Source organism: Schistocerca serialis, chromosome 1, assembly GCF_023864345.2.
Source record: "Schistocerca serialis cubense isolate TAMUIC-IGC-003099 chromosome 1, iqSchSeri2.2, whole genome shotgun sequence".
Taxonomy (NCBI): Eukaryota; Metazoa; Arthropoda; class Insecta; order Orthoptera; family Acrididae; genus Schistocerca; species Schistocerca serialis.
The window spans coordinates 65,830,766-65,844,724 of NC_064638.1; the positions used below are offsets into that span (position 1 = coordinate 65,830,766).

The 13,959-nt window shown below is 48.5% G+C and overlaps 28 non-coding genes across 28 annotated transcripts; all 28 read left to right on the forward strand.

The window, feature by feature from the left end:
• The first annotated feature begins 166 nt into the window (after positions 1 to 166).
• On the forward strand, positions 167 to 238 carry Trnat-ugu (transfer RNA threonine (anticodon UGU)). Its single transcript has one exon. It is a non-coding gene; the product is annotated as a tRNA-Thr (tRNA).
• A 246-nt stretch (positions 239 to 484) lies between these two features.
• Trnat-ugu (transfer RNA threonine (anticodon UGU)) lies at positions 485 to 556 on the forward strand. Its single transcript has one exon. It is a non-coding gene; the product is annotated as a tRNA-Thr (tRNA).
• A 246-nt stretch (positions 557 to 802) lies between these two features.
• Trnat-ugu (transfer RNA threonine (anticodon UGU)) lies at positions 803 to 874 on the forward strand. The gene has a single exon. It is a non-coding gene; the product is annotated as a tRNA-Thr (tRNA).
• A 246-nt stretch (positions 875 to 1,120) lies between these two features.
• Trnat-ugu (transfer RNA threonine (anticodon UGU)) lies at positions 1,121 to 1,192 on the forward strand. The gene has a single exon. It is a non-coding gene; the product is annotated as a tRNA-Thr (tRNA).
• Positions 1,193 to 1,438: 246 nt separating this feature from the next.
• Trnat-ugu (transfer RNA threonine (anticodon UGU)) lies at positions 1,439 to 1,510 on the forward strand. Its single transcript has one exon. It is a non-coding gene; the product is annotated as a tRNA-Thr (tRNA).
• Positions 1,511 to 1,756: 246 nt separating this feature from the next.
• Positions 1,757 to 1,828, forward strand: Trnat-ugu (transfer RNA threonine (anticodon UGU)). Its single transcript has one exon. It is a non-coding gene; the product is annotated as a tRNA-Thr (tRNA).
• A 246-nt stretch (positions 1,829 to 2,074) lies between these two features.
• Positions 2,075 to 2,146, forward strand: Trnat-ugu (transfer RNA threonine (anticodon UGU)). The gene has a single exon. It is a non-coding gene; the product is annotated as a tRNA-Thr (tRNA).
• Positions 2,147 to 2,392: 246 nt separating this feature from the next.
• Trnat-ugu (transfer RNA threonine (anticodon UGU)) lies at positions 2,393 to 2,464 on the forward strand. Its single transcript has one exon. It is a non-coding gene; the product is annotated as a tRNA-Thr (tRNA).
• Positions 2,465 to 2,710: 246 nt separating this feature from the next.
• On the forward strand, positions 2,711 to 2,782 carry Trnat-ugu (transfer RNA threonine (anticodon UGU)). Its single transcript has one exon. It is a non-coding gene; the product is annotated as a tRNA-Thr (tRNA).
• A 246-nt stretch (positions 2,783 to 3,028) lies between these two features.
• Trnat-ugu (transfer RNA threonine (anticodon UGU)) lies at positions 3,029 to 3,100 on the forward strand. Its single transcript has one exon. It is a non-coding gene; the product is annotated as a tRNA-Thr (tRNA).
• Positions 3,101 to 3,346: 246 nt separating this feature from the next.
• Positions 3,347 to 3,418, forward strand: Trnat-ugu (transfer RNA threonine (anticodon UGU)). Its single transcript has one exon. It is a non-coding gene; the product is annotated as a tRNA-Thr (tRNA).
• A 246-nt stretch (positions 3,419 to 3,664) lies between these two features.
• Trnat-ugu (transfer RNA threonine (anticodon UGU)) lies at positions 3,665 to 3,736 on the forward strand. Its single transcript has one exon. It is a non-coding gene; the product is annotated as a tRNA-Thr (tRNA).
• Positions 3,737 to 3,982: 246 nt separating this feature from the next.
• Positions 3,983 to 4,054, forward strand: Trnat-ugu (transfer RNA threonine (anticodon UGU)). Its single transcript has one exon. It is a non-coding gene; the product is annotated as a tRNA-Thr (tRNA).
• Positions 4,055 to 4,300: 246 nt separating this feature from the next.
• Trnat-ugu (transfer RNA threonine (anticodon UGU)) lies at positions 4,301 to 4,372 on the forward strand. Its single transcript has one exon. It is a non-coding gene; the product is annotated as a tRNA-Thr (tRNA).
• A 246-nt stretch (positions 4,373 to 4,618) lies between these two features.
• On the forward strand, positions 4,619 to 4,690 carry Trnat-ugu (transfer RNA threonine (anticodon UGU)). The gene has a single exon. It is a non-coding gene; the product is annotated as a tRNA-Thr (tRNA).
• Positions 4,691 to 4,936: 246 nt separating this feature from the next.
• Positions 4,937 to 5,008, forward strand: Trnat-ugu (transfer RNA threonine (anticodon UGU)). The gene has a single exon. It is a non-coding gene; the product is annotated as a tRNA-Thr (tRNA).
• Positions 5,009 to 5,254: 246 nt separating this feature from the next.
• On the forward strand, positions 5,255 to 5,326 carry Trnat-ugu (transfer RNA threonine (anticodon UGU)). Its single transcript has one exon. It is a non-coding gene; the product is annotated as a tRNA-Thr (tRNA).
• A 246-nt stretch (positions 5,327 to 5,572) lies between these two features.
• Trnat-ugu (transfer RNA threonine (anticodon UGU)) lies at positions 5,573 to 5,644 on the forward strand. Its single transcript has one exon. It is a non-coding gene; the product is annotated as a tRNA-Thr (tRNA).
• Positions 5,645 to 5,890: 246 nt separating this feature from the next.
• Positions 5,891 to 5,962, forward strand: Trnat-ugu (transfer RNA threonine (anticodon UGU)). Its single transcript has one exon. It is a non-coding gene; the product is annotated as a tRNA-Thr (tRNA).
• Positions 5,963 to 6,208: 246 nt separating this feature from the next.
• Trnat-ugu (transfer RNA threonine (anticodon UGU)) lies at positions 6,209 to 6,280 on the forward strand. The gene has a single exon. It is a non-coding gene; the product is annotated as a tRNA-Thr (tRNA).
• A 246-nt stretch (positions 6,281 to 6,526) lies between these two features.
• Trnat-ugu (transfer RNA threonine (anticodon UGU)) lies at positions 6,527 to 6,598 on the forward strand. The gene has a single exon. It is a non-coding gene; the product is annotated as a tRNA-Thr (tRNA).
• A 246-nt stretch (positions 6,599 to 6,844) lies between these two features.
• Positions 6,845 to 6,916, forward strand: Trnat-ugu (transfer RNA threonine (anticodon UGU)). The gene has a single exon. It is a non-coding gene; the product is annotated as a tRNA-Thr (tRNA).
• Positions 6,917 to 7,161: 245 nt separating this feature from the next.
• Positions 7,162 to 7,233, forward strand: Trnat-ugu (transfer RNA threonine (anticodon UGU)). The gene has a single exon. It is a non-coding gene; the product is annotated as a tRNA-Thr (tRNA).
• A 246-nt stretch (positions 7,234 to 7,479) lies between these two features.
• Trnat-ugu (transfer RNA threonine (anticodon UGU)) lies at positions 7,480 to 7,551 on the forward strand. Its single transcript has one exon. It is a non-coding gene; the product is annotated as a tRNA-Thr (tRNA).
• A 245-nt stretch (positions 7,552 to 7,796) lies between these two features.
• Trnat-ugu (transfer RNA threonine (anticodon UGU)) lies at positions 7,797 to 7,868 on the forward strand. The gene has a single exon. It is a non-coding gene; the product is annotated as a tRNA-Thr (tRNA).
• Positions 7,869 to 8,114: 246 nt separating this feature from the next.
• On the forward strand, positions 8,115 to 8,186 carry Trnat-ugu (transfer RNA threonine (anticodon UGU)). The gene has a single exon. It is a non-coding gene; the product is annotated as a tRNA-Thr (tRNA).
• A 246-nt stretch (positions 8,187 to 8,432) lies between these two features.
• Positions 8,433 to 8,503, forward strand: Trnat-ugu (transfer RNA threonine (anticodon UGU)). Its single transcript has one exon. It is a non-coding gene; the product is annotated as a tRNA-Thr (tRNA).
• A 246-nt stretch (positions 8,504 to 8,749) lies between these two features.
• On the forward strand, positions 8,750 to 8,821 carry Trnat-ugu (transfer RNA threonine (anticodon UGU)). Its single transcript has one exon. It is a non-coding gene; the product is annotated as a tRNA-Thr (tRNA).
• The last annotated feature ends 5,138 nt before the right edge of the window (positions 8,822 to 13,959 follow it).

Below are 13,959 nucleotides of genomic sequence, written 5' to 3' on the forward strand. Positions count from 1 at the left end.
CACAGATGACGATAGACGAAAGACGGCAGCACCCGTCAGTCATCGCTGTGGACCTCAGTGGTAGCGAATTGTTGTGGCAGAGTAAATCTTTGTATGCATTTTCTGGACCCTGAAATGTATTTTTCTCCAGGGCTGTGATGATCGCAAATACGTTTAAGCTGTAACAGCCTCCTTAGCTCAGGGGCAGAGCACTGGTCTTGTAAACCAGGGGTCGTGAGTTCGATTCTCACAGGGGGCAGCACAATTTTAAATGGGCCTATGTACTGCTGTGAACCGAAACTTTCAAAATAGCGTGTCTTTTCGGGCCTGAGCCAAGATCACAGATGACGATAGACGAAAGACGGCAGCACCCGTCAGTCATCGCTGTGGACCTCAGTGGTAGCGAATTGTTGTGGCAGAGTAAATCTTTGTATGCATTTTCTGGACCCTGAAATGTATTTTTCTCCAGGGCTGTGATGATCGCAAATACGTTTAAGCTGTAACAGCCTCCTTAGCTCAGGGGCAGAGCACTGGTCTTGTAAACCAGGGGTCGTGAGTTCGATTCTCACAGGGGGCAGCACAATTTTAAATGGGCCAATGTACTGCTGTGAACCGAAACTTTCAAAATAGCGTGTCTTTTCGGGCCTGAGCCAAGATCACAGATGACGATAGACGAAAGACGGCAGCACCCGTCAGTCATCGCTGTGGACCTCAGTGGTAGCGAATTGTTGTGGCAGAGTAAATCTTTGTATGCATTTTCTGGACCCTGAAATGTATTTTTCTCCAGGGCTGTGATGATCGCAAATACGTTTAAGCTGTAACAGCCTCCTTAGCTCAGGGGCAGAGCACTGGTCTTGTAAACCAGGGGTCGTGAGTTCGATTCTCACAGGGGGCAGCACAATTTTAAATGGGCCAATGTACTGCTGTGAACCGAAACTTTCAAAATAGCGTGTCTTTTCGGGCCTGAGCCAAGATCACAGATGACGATAGACGAAAGACGGCAGCACCCATCAGTCATCGCTGTGGACCTCAGTGGTAGCGAATTGTTGTGGCAGAGTAAATTTTTGTATGCATTTTCTGGACCCTGAAATGTATTTTTCTCCAGGGCTGTGATGATCGCAAATACGTTTAAGCTGTAACAGCCTCCTTAGCTCAGGGGCAGAGCACTGGTCTTGTAAACCAGGGGTCGTGAGTTCGATTCTCACAGGGGGCAGCACAATTTTAAATGGGCCAATGTACTGCTGTGAACCGAAACTTTCAAAATAGCGTGTCTTTTCGGGCCTGAGCCAAGATCACAGATGACGATAGACGAAAGACGGCAGCACCCGTCAGTCATCGCTGTGGACCTCAGTGGTAGCGAATTGTTGTGGCAGAGTAAATCTTTGTATGCATTTTCTGGACCCTGAAATGTATTTTTCTACAGGGCTGTGATGATCGCAAATACGTTTAAGCTGTGACAGCCTCCTTAGCTCAGGGGCAGAGCACTGGTCTTGTAAACCAGGGGTCGTGAGTTCGATTCTCACAGGGGGCAGCACAATTTTAAATGGGCCAATGTACTGCTGTGAACCGAAACTTTCAAAATAGCGTGTCTTTTCGGGCCTGAGCCAAGATCACAGATGACGATAGACGAAAGACGGCAGCACCCGTCAGTCATCGCTGTGGACCTCAGTGGTAGCGAATTGTTGTGGCAGAGTAAATCTTTGTATGCATTTTCTGGACCCTGAAATGTATTTTTCTCCAGGGCTGTGATGATCGCAAATACGTTTAAGCTGTAACAGCCTCCTTAGCTCAGGGGCAGAGCACTGGTCTTGTAAACCAGGGGTCGTGAGTTCGATTCTCACAGGGGGCAGCACAATTTTAAATGGGCCAATGTACTGCTGTGAACCGAAACTTTCAAAATAGCGTGTCTTTTCGGGCCTGAGCCAAGATCACAGATGACGATAGACGAAAGACGGCAGCACCCGTCAGTCATCGCTGTGGACCTCAGTGGTAGCGAATTGTTGTGGCAGAGTAAATCTTTGTATGCATTTTCTGGACCCTGAAATGTATTTTTCTCCAGGGCTGTGATGATCGCAAATACGTTTAAGTTGTAACAGCCTCCTTAGCTCAGGGGCAGAGCACTGGTCTTGTAAACCAGGGGTCGTGAGTTCGATTCTCACAGGGGGCAGCACAATTTTAAATGGGCCAATGTACTGCTGTGAACCGAAACTTTCAAAATAGCGTGTCTTTTCGGGCCTGAGCCAAGATCACAGATGACGATAGACGAAAGACGGCAGCACCCGTCAGTCATCGCTGTGGACCTCAGTGGTAGCGAATTGTTGTGGCAGAGTAAATCTTTGTATGCATTTTCTGGACCCTAAAATGTATTTTTCTCCAGGGCTGTGATGATCGCAAATACGTTTAAGCTGTAACAGCCTCCTTAGCTCAGGGGCAGAGCACTGGTCTTGTAAACCAGGGGTCGTGAGTTCGATTCTCACAGGGGGCAGCACAATTTTAAATGGGCCAATGTACTGCTGTGAACCGAAACTTTCAAAATAGCGTGTCTTTTCGGGCCTGAGCCAAGATCACAGATGACGATAGACGAAAGACGGCAGCACCCGTCAGTCATCGCCGTGGACCTCAGTGGTAGCGAATTGTTGTGGCTGAGTAAATCTTTGTATGCATTTTCTGGACCCTGAAATGTATTTTTCTCCAGGGCTGTGATGATCGCAAATACGTTTAAGCTGTAACAGCCTCCTTAGCTCAGGGGCAGAGCACTGGTCTTGTAAACCAGGGGTCGTGAGTTCGATTCTCACAGGGGGCAGCACAATTTTAAATGGGCCAATGTACTGCTGTGAACCGAAACTTTCAAAATAGCGTGTCTTTTCGGGCCTGAGCCAAGATCACAGATGACGATAGACGAAAGACGGCAGCACCCGTCAGTCATCGCTGTGGACCTCAGTGGTAGCGAATTGTTGTGGCAGAGTAAATCTTTGTATGCATTTTCTGGACCCTGAAATGTATTTTTCTCCAGGGCTGTGATGATCGCAAATACGTTTAAGCTGTAACAGCCTCCTTAGCTCAGGGGCAGAGCACTGGTCTTGTAAACCAGGGGTCGTGAGTTCGATTCTCACAGGGGGCAGCACAATTTTAAATGGGCCAATGTACTGCTGTGAACCGAAACTTTCAAAATAGCGTGTCTTTTCGGGCCTGAGCCAAGATCACAGATGACGATAGACGAAAGACGGCAGCACCCGTCAGTCATCGCTGTGGACCTCAGTGGTAGCGAATTGTTGTGGCAGAGTAAATCTTTGTATGCATTTTCTGGACCCTGAAATGTATTTTTCTCCAGGGCTGTGATGATCGCAAATACGTTTAAGCTGTAACAGCCTCCTTAGCTCAGGGGCAGAGCACTGGCCTTGTAAACCAGGGGTCGTGAGTTCGATTCTCACAGGGGGCAGCACAATTTTAAATGGGCCAATGTACTGCTGTGAACCGAAACTTTCAAAATAGCGTGTCTTTTCGGGCCTGAGCCAAGATCACAGATGACGATAGACGAAAGACGGCAGCACCCGTCAGTCATCGCTGTGGACCTCAGTGGTAGCGAATTGTTGTGGCAGAGTAAATCTTTGTATGCATTTTCTGGACCCTGAAATGTATTTTTCTCCAGGGCTGTGATGATCGCAAATACGTTTAAGCTGTAACAGCCTCCTTAGCTCAGGGGCAGAGCACTGGTCTTGTAAACCAGGGGTCGTGAGTTCGATTCTCACAGGGGGCAGCACAATTTTAAATGGGCCAATGTACTGCTGTGAACCGAAACTTTCAAAATAGCGTGTCTTTTCGGGCCTGAGCCAAGATCACAGATGACGATAGACGAAAGACGGCAGCACCCGTCAGTCATCGCTGTGGACCTCAGTGGTAGCGAATTGTTGTGGCAGAGTAAATCTTTGTATGCATTTTCTGGACCCTGAAATGTATTTTTCTCCAGGGCTGTGATGATCGCAAATACGTTTAAGCTGTAACAGCCTCCTTAGCTCAGGGGCAGAGCACTGGTCTTGTAAACCAGGGGTCGTGAGTTCGATTCTCACAGGGGGCAGCACAATTTTAAATGGGCCAATGTACTGCTGTGAACCGAAACTTTCAAAATAGCGTGTCTTTTCGGGCCTGAGCCAAGATCACAGATGACGATAGACGAAAGACGGCAGCATCCGTCACTCATCGCTGTGGACCTCAGTGGTAGCGAATTGTTGTGGCAGAGTAAATCTTTGTATGCATTTTCTGGACCCTGAAATGTATTTTTCTCCAGGGCTGTGATGATCGCAAATACGTTTAAGCTGTAACAGCCTCCTTAGCTCAGGGGCAGAGTACTGGTCTTGTAAACCAGGGGTCGTGAGTTCGATTCTCACAGGGGGCAGCACAATTTTAAATGGGCCAATGTACTGCTGTGAACCGAAACTTTCAAAATAGCGTGTCTTTTCGGGCCTGAGCCAAGATCACAGATGACGATAGACGAAAGACGGCAGCACCCGTCAGACATCGCTGTGGACCTCAGTGGTAGCGAATTGTTGTGGCAGAGTAAATCTTTGTATGCATTTTCTGGACCCTGAAATGTATTTTTCTCCAGGGCTGTGATGATCGCAAATACGTTTAAGCTGTAACAGCCTCCTTAGCTCAGGGGCAGAGCACTGGTTTTGTAAACCAGGGGTCGTGAGTTCGATTCTCACAGGGGGCAGCACAATTTTAAATGGGCCAATGTACTGCTGTGAACCGAAACTTTCAAAATAGCGTGTCTTTTCGGGCCTGAGCCAAGATCACAGATGACGATAGACGAAAGACGGCAGCACCCGTCAGTCATCGCTGTGGACCTCAGTGGTAGCGAATTGTTGTGGCAGAGTAAATCTTTGTATGCATTTTCTGGACCCTGAAATGTATTTTTCTCCAGGGCTGTGACGATCGCAAATACGTTTAAGCTGTAACAGCCTCCTTAGCTCAGGGGCAGAGCACTGGTCTTGTAAACCAGGGGTCGTGAGTTCGATTCTCACAGGGGGCAGCACAATTTTAAATGGGCCAGTGTACTGCTGTGAACCGAAACTTTCAAAATAGCGTGTCTTTTCGGGCCTGAGCCAAGATCACAGATGACGATAGACGAAAGACGGCAGCACCCGTCACTCATCGCTGTGGACCTCAGTGGTAGCGAATTGTTGTGGCAGAGTAAATCTTTGTATGCATTTTCTGGACCCTGAAATGTATTTTTCTCCAGGGCTGTGATGATCGCAAATACGTTTAAGCTGTAACAGCCTCCTTAGCTCAGGGGCAGAGCACTGGTCTTGTAAACCAGGGGTCGTGAGTTCGATTCTCACAGGGGGCAGCACAATTTTAAATGGGCCAATGTACTGCTGTGAACCGAAACTTTCAAAATAGCGTGTCTTTTCGGGCCTGAGCCAAGATCACAGATGACGATAGACGAAAGACGGCAGCACCCGTCAGTCATCGCTGTGGACCTCAGTGGTAGCGAATTGTTGTGGCAGAGTAAATCTTTGTATGCATTTTCTGGACCCTGAAATGTATTTTTCTCCAGGGCTGTGATGATCGCAAATACGTTTAAGCTGTAACAGCCTCCTTAGCTCAGGGGCAGAGCACTGGTCTTGTAAACCAGGGGTCGTGAGTTCGATTCTCACAGGGGGCAGCACAATTTTAAATGGGCCAATGTACTGCTGTGAACCGAAACTTTCAAAATAGCGTGTCTTTTCGGGCCTGAGCCAAGATCACAGATGACGATAGACGAAAGACGGCAGCACCCGTCAGTCATCGCTGTGGACCTCAGTGGTAGCGAATTGTTGTGGCAGAGTAAATCTTTGTATGCATTTTCTGGACCCTCAAATGTATTTTTCTCCAGGGCTGTGATGATCGCAAATACGTTTAAGCTGTAACAGCCTCCTTAGCTCAGGGGCAGAGCACTGGTCTTGTAAACCAGGGGTCGTGAGTTCGATTCTCACAGGGGGCAGCACGATTTTAAATGGGCCAATGTACTGCTGTGAACCGAAACTTTCAAAATAGCGTGTCTTTTCGGGCCTGAGCCAAGATCACAGATGACGATAGACGAAAGACGGCAGCACCCGTCAGTCATCGCTGTGGACCTCAGTGGTAGCGAATTGTTGTGGCAGAGTAAATCTTTGTATGCATTTTCTGGACCCAGAAATGTATTTTTCTCCAGGGCTGTGATGATCGCAAATACGTTTAAGCTGTAACAGCCTCCTTAGCTCAGGGGCAGAGCACTGGTCTTGTAAACCAGGGGTCGTGAGTTCGATTCTCACAGGGGGCAGCACAATTTTAAATGGGCCAATGTACTGCTGTGAACCGAAACTTTCAAAATAGCGTGTCTTTTCGGGCCTGAGCCAAGATCACAGATGACGATAGACGAAAGACGGCAGCACCCGTCAGTCATCGCTGTGGACCTCAGTGGTAGCGAATTGTTGTGGCAGAGTAAATCTTTGTATGCATTTTCTGGACCCTGAAATGTATTTTTCTCCAGGGCTGTGATGATCGCAAATACGTTTAAGCTGTAACAGCCTCCTTAGCTCAGGGGCAGAGCACTGGCCTTGTAAACCAGGGGTCGTGAGTTCGATTCTCACAGGGGGCAGCACAATTTTCAATGGGCCAATGTACTGCTGTGAACCGAAACTTTCAAAATAGCGTGTCTTTTCGGGCCTGAGCCAAGATCACAGATGACGATAGACGAAAGACGGCAGCACCCGTCAGTCATCGCTGTGGACCTCAGTGGTAGCGAATTGTTGTGGCAGAGTAAATCTTTGTATGCATTTTCTGGACCCTGAAATGTATTTTTCTCCAGGGCTGTGATGATCGCAAATACGTTTAAGCTGTAACAGCCTCCTTAGCTCAGGGGCAGAGCACTGGTCTTGTAAACCAGGGGTCGTGAGTTCGATTCTCACAGGGGGCAGCACAATTTTAAATGGGCCAATGTACTGCTGTGAACCGAAACTTTCAAAATAGCGTGTCTTTTCGGGCCTGAGCCAAGATCACAGATGACGATAGACGAAAGACGGCAGCACCCGTCAGTCATCGCTGTGGACCTCAGTGGTAGCGAATTGTTGTGGCAGAGTAAATCTTTGTATGCATTTTCTGGACCCAGAAATGTATTTTTCTCCAGGCTGTGATGATCGCAAATACGTTTAAGCTGTAACAGCCTCCTTAGCTCAGGGGCAGAGCACTGGTCTTGTAAACCAGGGGTCGTGAGTTCGATTCTCACAGGGGGCAGCACAATTTTAAATGGGCCAATGTACTGCTGTGAACCGAAACTTTCAAAATAGCGTGTCTTTTCGGGCCTGAGCCAAGATCACAGATGACGATAGACGAAAGACGGCAGCACCCGTCAGTCATCGCTGTGGACCTCAGTGGTAGCGAATTGTTGTGGCAGAGTAAATCTTTGTATGCATTTTCTGGACCCTGAAATGTATTTTTCTCCAGGGCTGTGCTGATCGCAAATACGTTTAAGCTGTAACAGCCTCCTTAGCTCAGGGGCAGAGCACTGGTTTTGTAAACCAGGGGTCGTGAGTTCGATTCTCACAGGGGGCAGCACAATTTTAAATGGGCCAATGTACTGCTGTGAACCGAAACTTTCAAAATAGCGTGTCTTTTCGGGCCTGAGCCAGGATCACAGATGACGATAGACGAAAGACGGCAGCACCCGTCACTCATCGCTGTGGACCTCAGTGGTAGCGAATTGTTGTGGCAGAGTAAATCTTTGTATGCATTTTCTGGACCTGAAATGTATTTTTCTCCAGGGCTGTGATGATCGCAAATACGTTTAAGCTGTAACAGCCTCCTTAGCTCAGGGGCAGAGCACTGGTCTTGTAAACCAGGGGTCGTGAGTTCGATTCTCACAGGGGGCAGCACAATTTTAAATGGGCCAATGTACTGCTGTGAACCGAAACTTTCAAAATAGCGTGTCTTTTCGGGCCTGAGCCAAGATCACAGATGACGATAGACGAAAGACGGCAGCACCCGTCAGTCATCCTTGTGGACCTCAGTGGTAGCGAATTGTTGTGGCAGAGTAAATCTTTGTATGCATTTTCTGGACCCTGAAATGTATTTTTCTCCAGGGCTGTGATGATCGCAAATACGTTTAAGCTGTAACAGCCTCCTTAGCTCAGGGCCAGAGCACTGGTCTTGTAAACCAGGGGTCGTGAGTTCGATTCTCACAGGGGGCAGCACAATTTTAAATGGGCCAATGTACTGCTGTGAACCGAAACTTTCAAAATAGCGTGTCTTTTCGGGCCTGAGCCAAGATCACAGATGACGATAGACGAAAGACGGCAGCACCTGTCAGTCATCGCTGTGGACCTCAGTGGTAGCGAATTGTTGTGGCAGAGTAAATCTTTGTATGCATTTTCTGGACCCTGAAATGTATTTTTCTCCAGGGCTGTGATGATCGCAAATACGTTTAAGCTGTAACAGCCTCCTTAGCTCAGAGCAGAGCACTGGTCTTGTAAACCAGGGGTCGTGAGTTCGATTCTCACAGGGGGCAGCACAATTTTAAATGGGCCAATGTACTGCTGTGAACCGAAACTTTCAAAATAGCGTGTCTTTTCGGGCCTGAGCCAAGATCACAGATGACGATAGACGAAAGACGGCGGCACCCGTCAGTCATCGCTGTGGACCTCAGTGGTAGCGAATTGTTGTGGCAGAGTAAATCTTTGTATGCATTTTCTGGACCCTGAAATGTATTTTTCTCCAGGGCTGTGATGATCGCAAATACGTTTAAGCTGTAACAGCCTCCTTAGCTCAGGGGCAGAGCACTGGTCTTGTAAACCAGGGGTCGTGAGTTCGATTCTCACAGGGGGCAGCACAATTTTAAATGGGCCAATGTACTGCTGTGAACCGAAACTTTCAAAATAGCGTGTCTTTTCGGGCCTGAGCCAAGATCACAGATGACGATAGACGAAAGACGGCAGCACCCGTCAGTCATCGCTGTGGACCTCAGTGGTAGCGAATTGTTGTGGCAGAGTAAATCTTTGTATGCATTTTCTGGACCCTGAAATGTATTTTTCTCCAGGGCTGTGATGATCGCAAATACGTTTAAGCTGTAACAGCCTCCTTAGCTCAGGGTTCAGTCGTGCTCCGGCACTCGGCCAGTGCACATCGCGCGGTGACGGGCGGTAGCGCGGGCCGGTGTTTACGTCGCGAGCAGTGCTGCGGTGGAGAGCTGAGCAGCGTGTGCGAGCGCTGTTAACGTTTGTTTCTGTACCACTGTTGTAAGTAAGATGTCGACAATTAACAGAGCGAACAGCGTTCAGTGTGTTTTCGATCGTGCTGCCTTGCGACCGACGGCTTTCGAAATCCATGAGTGGATTTTTGAGGATCTGAAATTGCCGGAAGATATAGTCGACACGTTCCAGTTGGACTTTGTGCAGTACTTGTTATTTATCAAATTTATTTCGAGTGACACTTATGAGAAATTCGTTGAGGAGCATGCTGGTGTGAGACCATTTCGTCATAATGATGGCAGTATTAGCAATGTCCAAATCGTGCCTTCGGGATACGGAGTGAGAACCGTCAGGGTATTTAATGTGCCACCTGAGTGCCCTAATGACCTGATAGCACGTTCTCTGTCACTGTACGGCGTTGTTTTGTCGGTTACCAATGAAAAATGGTCGAGTGCATATCGCTACCAAGTTAACAGCGGGGTGCGAAGTGTACGTGTGGACTTAAAAAAGCATATACCTTCGTATGTTACCATTGGCGGCTGTCGTGCACAGGTAACTTACATTGGACAACCCCCTACCTGTTCGATCTGCCATTCAACAGAACATCTGCGGATGAACTGTACACGTCGACGTCCATTTCAACTTCCACGGGAACGTCCTGCAGACGGTAGTGAAAAGCTTGTTCCGCTATTGAGTGAGGTAGTCGCGGGGACGGTACCACCACCTCGGCAGCCGGAACGTGTTAGCGAGGCGGAGATGCCAGTTCAGGTGGAATGCAGTGCCCAAGACATTTGCGGTAGGACGGACGTCGATCCGGCACCGTCATCCTCACCGGGGCAGTTACCGCTGGATAAGAACGATGCGCCAGCCACCTCTGAAACTAAGCCGTGTGAGATACAGGAGCGGGTGCAGATCAGTTTGCCTGAACCGCCCCTATCGGTAGCGACTGCAGCAGACACGAAGAAAGGCCGCCGAAGGAGAAGCAAAGGGAATAGTAGCAAAGAGGAAAAGTCGGATGATTTGAGACCCGTACACATGTCAGAAAGTGGCAGCGAGACTGAACCTCAATCTTCTTGCTCCGTGCGCTGCGAGGACACCGCGAGGCAAGAACGCATCCGTGAACAGACCAAACACCTGAAGGCACTACTGAGCGCTGAGAGGGAACAGAGCACCGTAACGGCTAAGAGAAAGAGCGAACAGAGCAGCGAGCAGCTGCAGCAGCGCTCCCGCAGGAACTCGCTGACGTCAGTCGCAGCCCCGCGTGGTGGCCAGGCGGATGCGACCACGTTGACAGACTCGGCCGGCGGTGGCGGGCAGGGCGGCGCGCGCACCGCGAAGCACCCCGACAGCAATGAGCCGTGGTGGCAGCAGGACGAGGAGATGCAGCAGTAGCTGCTCTCGCGCATGACCATCGCGCTGCGACATTTCCACTCTCTGAGTACTCCAGACGTTCCCAACGAGTTTGATTCAAAGACGTCGAGAAGGACGATCCAACACAGAGCTCATTGTCCTCTGAACCATCATGTGCGATAGCCAAACCTACAACGTTACCACACTTAACGTCAATAGAATTCACAGTGCGGTGAAACTCCGTTCGCTAACTGATTTCTTGTATAGTACCAGCGTTGACATTGCCCTCCTACAGGAGGTAATCACAGTCTTAGAAGTGCCCGGTTACGTTCTCATTGATAACATCAATCTCCAGGATGCTGTAGGCACTGCCATACTTCTGCGCGACGGTATACCATTTACGGATGTGCAGCGGCTGCCTAGTGGTCGTGGCATTTCTCTTCGAGTGAATGGTGTGCAGATTGTTAACGTGTACGCTCCCTCAGGTAGCACTCATAAGAGAGATCGCTCAACATTTTATAAAAACGAGGTTCCCATTCTTCTTAGCGCTTATCGTGCACATCTCATCCTCGGTGGTGACTTCAATTGTGTGCTTAACGACAGAGACCAAACTCCTCACACGAACAGATGTATCGAACTTGAACATTTAATTCATGGCATGCGTCTTCACGATACATGGCAACAACTGCACGGTGAACGGGTAGCGTACACCTTCGTAACTAGTCATTCTGCCAGTCGGTTGGATAGGATCTATGTGTCCGAGGCCCTCCAGCGACACGCTGTGAACTGTGACATAGCTCCTGTCAACATCTCCGACCATTGTGCGTATCAGTGTTACCTTAACCTACGCCGCCAGCAAATATACCGCGGGAAAGGCTACTGGAAATTGAATGTCAGCCTTCTGCAGGATGCCCAACTTGAAGAGGAGGTGAACATGACGTGGCAACAGCTCCAGCGGCAACGACGTCGTTACGATAGCGCTCTCCAGTGGTGGACTCAGTGTGCTAAGCCTAAATTACGCCTCACCCTCATGAGTTACGCCCGACAAAAAAGCTTTTGGCAGAAACAGACTATTGAGTTTTATTATCGCTGTTTGAGAGAACTGTACAGTCGCGCTAACAATCCTTCTGGCGATATCGACATAAAGATCAAACGATATAAAGCGAAAATCACGGCGATACAACGCCAACGAATGCAAGGCATCATCGTGCGAGCCCACCCCAAGGACGTTGCCGCCGAAGAACGGGCCTCTCTGTACCACATCCTGAGAACGACGAAACGGTGTAAAGCCATGTTGATTGAAGCCGTTGTTGATGACGCTGAGAATGCCATCACGAAGCAACGTGACATTATCTCGCACGTCTACGACTATTATAGTCAACTTTACAAGAAGCAAGCCGTTGATGAACACTCGTGCGACGATTTTCTTAGGACCTTGAGCTGTCGCTTGTCGCAACAGGATACTGCAAATCTGGAATCTCTTTTCACAGAGGACGAAATCCGACTGGCGGTCCACAGTGCAAAGAAAGGGAAGTCACCAGGACCCGACGGTCTCAGCGCTGAGTTTTACCAGCGTTACTGGAACCTCCTCGGTCCGACGCTCCTCGAGATCGCGAATGAACTCTGGCACCTGGAAGTTATACCCAAGGCATTTACGGAAGGTATCATCCTGCCCTTACCGAAAAAAGGGAACAGCAGGAAGGTCGAAAACATGCGACCCATCACACTCCTGAATGCCGACTTCAAAATCATCACCAGATCGATTAAGCTAAGGATGCAAACCGTTATGTACAAGGTTTTGGGCAGTTACCAGTACAGTGCAGTGCAAGGCCGAAGTGCAATCTCAGCAGCCTGCGATTTGAGGGACATCGTCTGTTCGTATGCTGAAACCAAAGGACAGGGCGCTCTGATCTTTCTAGATTTTGAGAAGGCTTATGACCGTGTACGTCATGACTTCCTCTTTAAAAGCATGAAGAAACTAGGTTTTGGACTTCATCTCATAGAATTAATTCGCAAACTTACTACAAACGCCTCTTCACGGATTCTCATTAATGGCCATTTTACAAAAGAAGTTTCCATTGAGCAATCCGTCCGCCAAGGATGTCCTCTGTCGATGATTTTGTACGCCATTGCAGTGGAGCCGCTACTGAACAACTTGGCGCATAGCGGGATCGGACTTAGCGTCCAGTCTGTCACTATCCCATGCATTGCGTATGCTGACGATGTATGCGTAACTGTGTCATCATCGCAACAACTTCTGTCAGCGGAAACTCTTTTACAAAAATTCACGTTTCTTTCAGGAGCAATACTCAATAGAACTAAAACCACAGCTTTGCAGATCGGTGGCGGTATCGGAGACATATCCCATGTTACCTGGTGCAAGGTCAAGGATTCTCACACAACCCTCGGTGTTACTTTTGAGGCCAAACCAGACAAATTCCTGACGAAGAACTGGTCACACATGCTTAATAAATTACGTGCTGCTTTGATACTTCACTCCGACCGTGACTTGAACATACTACAGAAAGTTAAGACCATCGAGATCGCCATTACGAGCAAGATGAATTATTTGGCGCAAATTCTTCCCATCTCCGACCATCTAGCCAAGAGTATGCAACAAGCGTTATGTTGGTTTCTTTTTAGGGGGCACATTTTCAAAGTTCAATTCGATACCTTAACCTTACCTTCGTTCAAAGGGGGCCTTAACCTCATTAAAGTACACAAAAAATGTGTCACCCTGCTCCTAAATCGCATCAGGAAGGAGTTCCGTACCCGGAGGACCAGTATCATCACAAACCTCATTCAGCGGTGGAAGCCTCATAGCCTTGACCCACCCGTTAATATCGCCGGCATTCCACTTGCTTACCGACATGTGCGACTGTACTACATGGAAATGAGCTACATTCGACACAACATCGTCGATAACGGAAACCTGACGAACAGGAAGCTTTATGGCCTTCTCACGACAACAAACCACAGGAATCGTCTCGAAGAAAAACATCCACATACACATTGGAGTATAGTATGGCGAAATGTGCACAGCGACGTGTTACCGTCACGCGTCATAGCCGACTGGTATCTAACAGTCAACGATAAAGTAGCAACGAATGAAAAGCTACATAAAATTGGCCTTCATCCAACGCCCAACTGTGACGCATGCGGAAGGGTCGATACGCTTCTTCATAGGTTCACGTGCGGACATGCAGAAGAAATTACTACATTTCTTCGTCAACGATTGTCGGTGATAGACCGTACGACGCCCTGTGGTGTAGATCTTTTAGAGATCATTCAGCCACAAAAACTGAGATATCCACGAGCAAAAAACAACGCTGCAACGTGGATCATGGGCCACACAGCATCATTTATTATGCAGAATAGGCATGCTACTTTCCTCGACTATTATTCTTACATGGAAATTGAACACTTT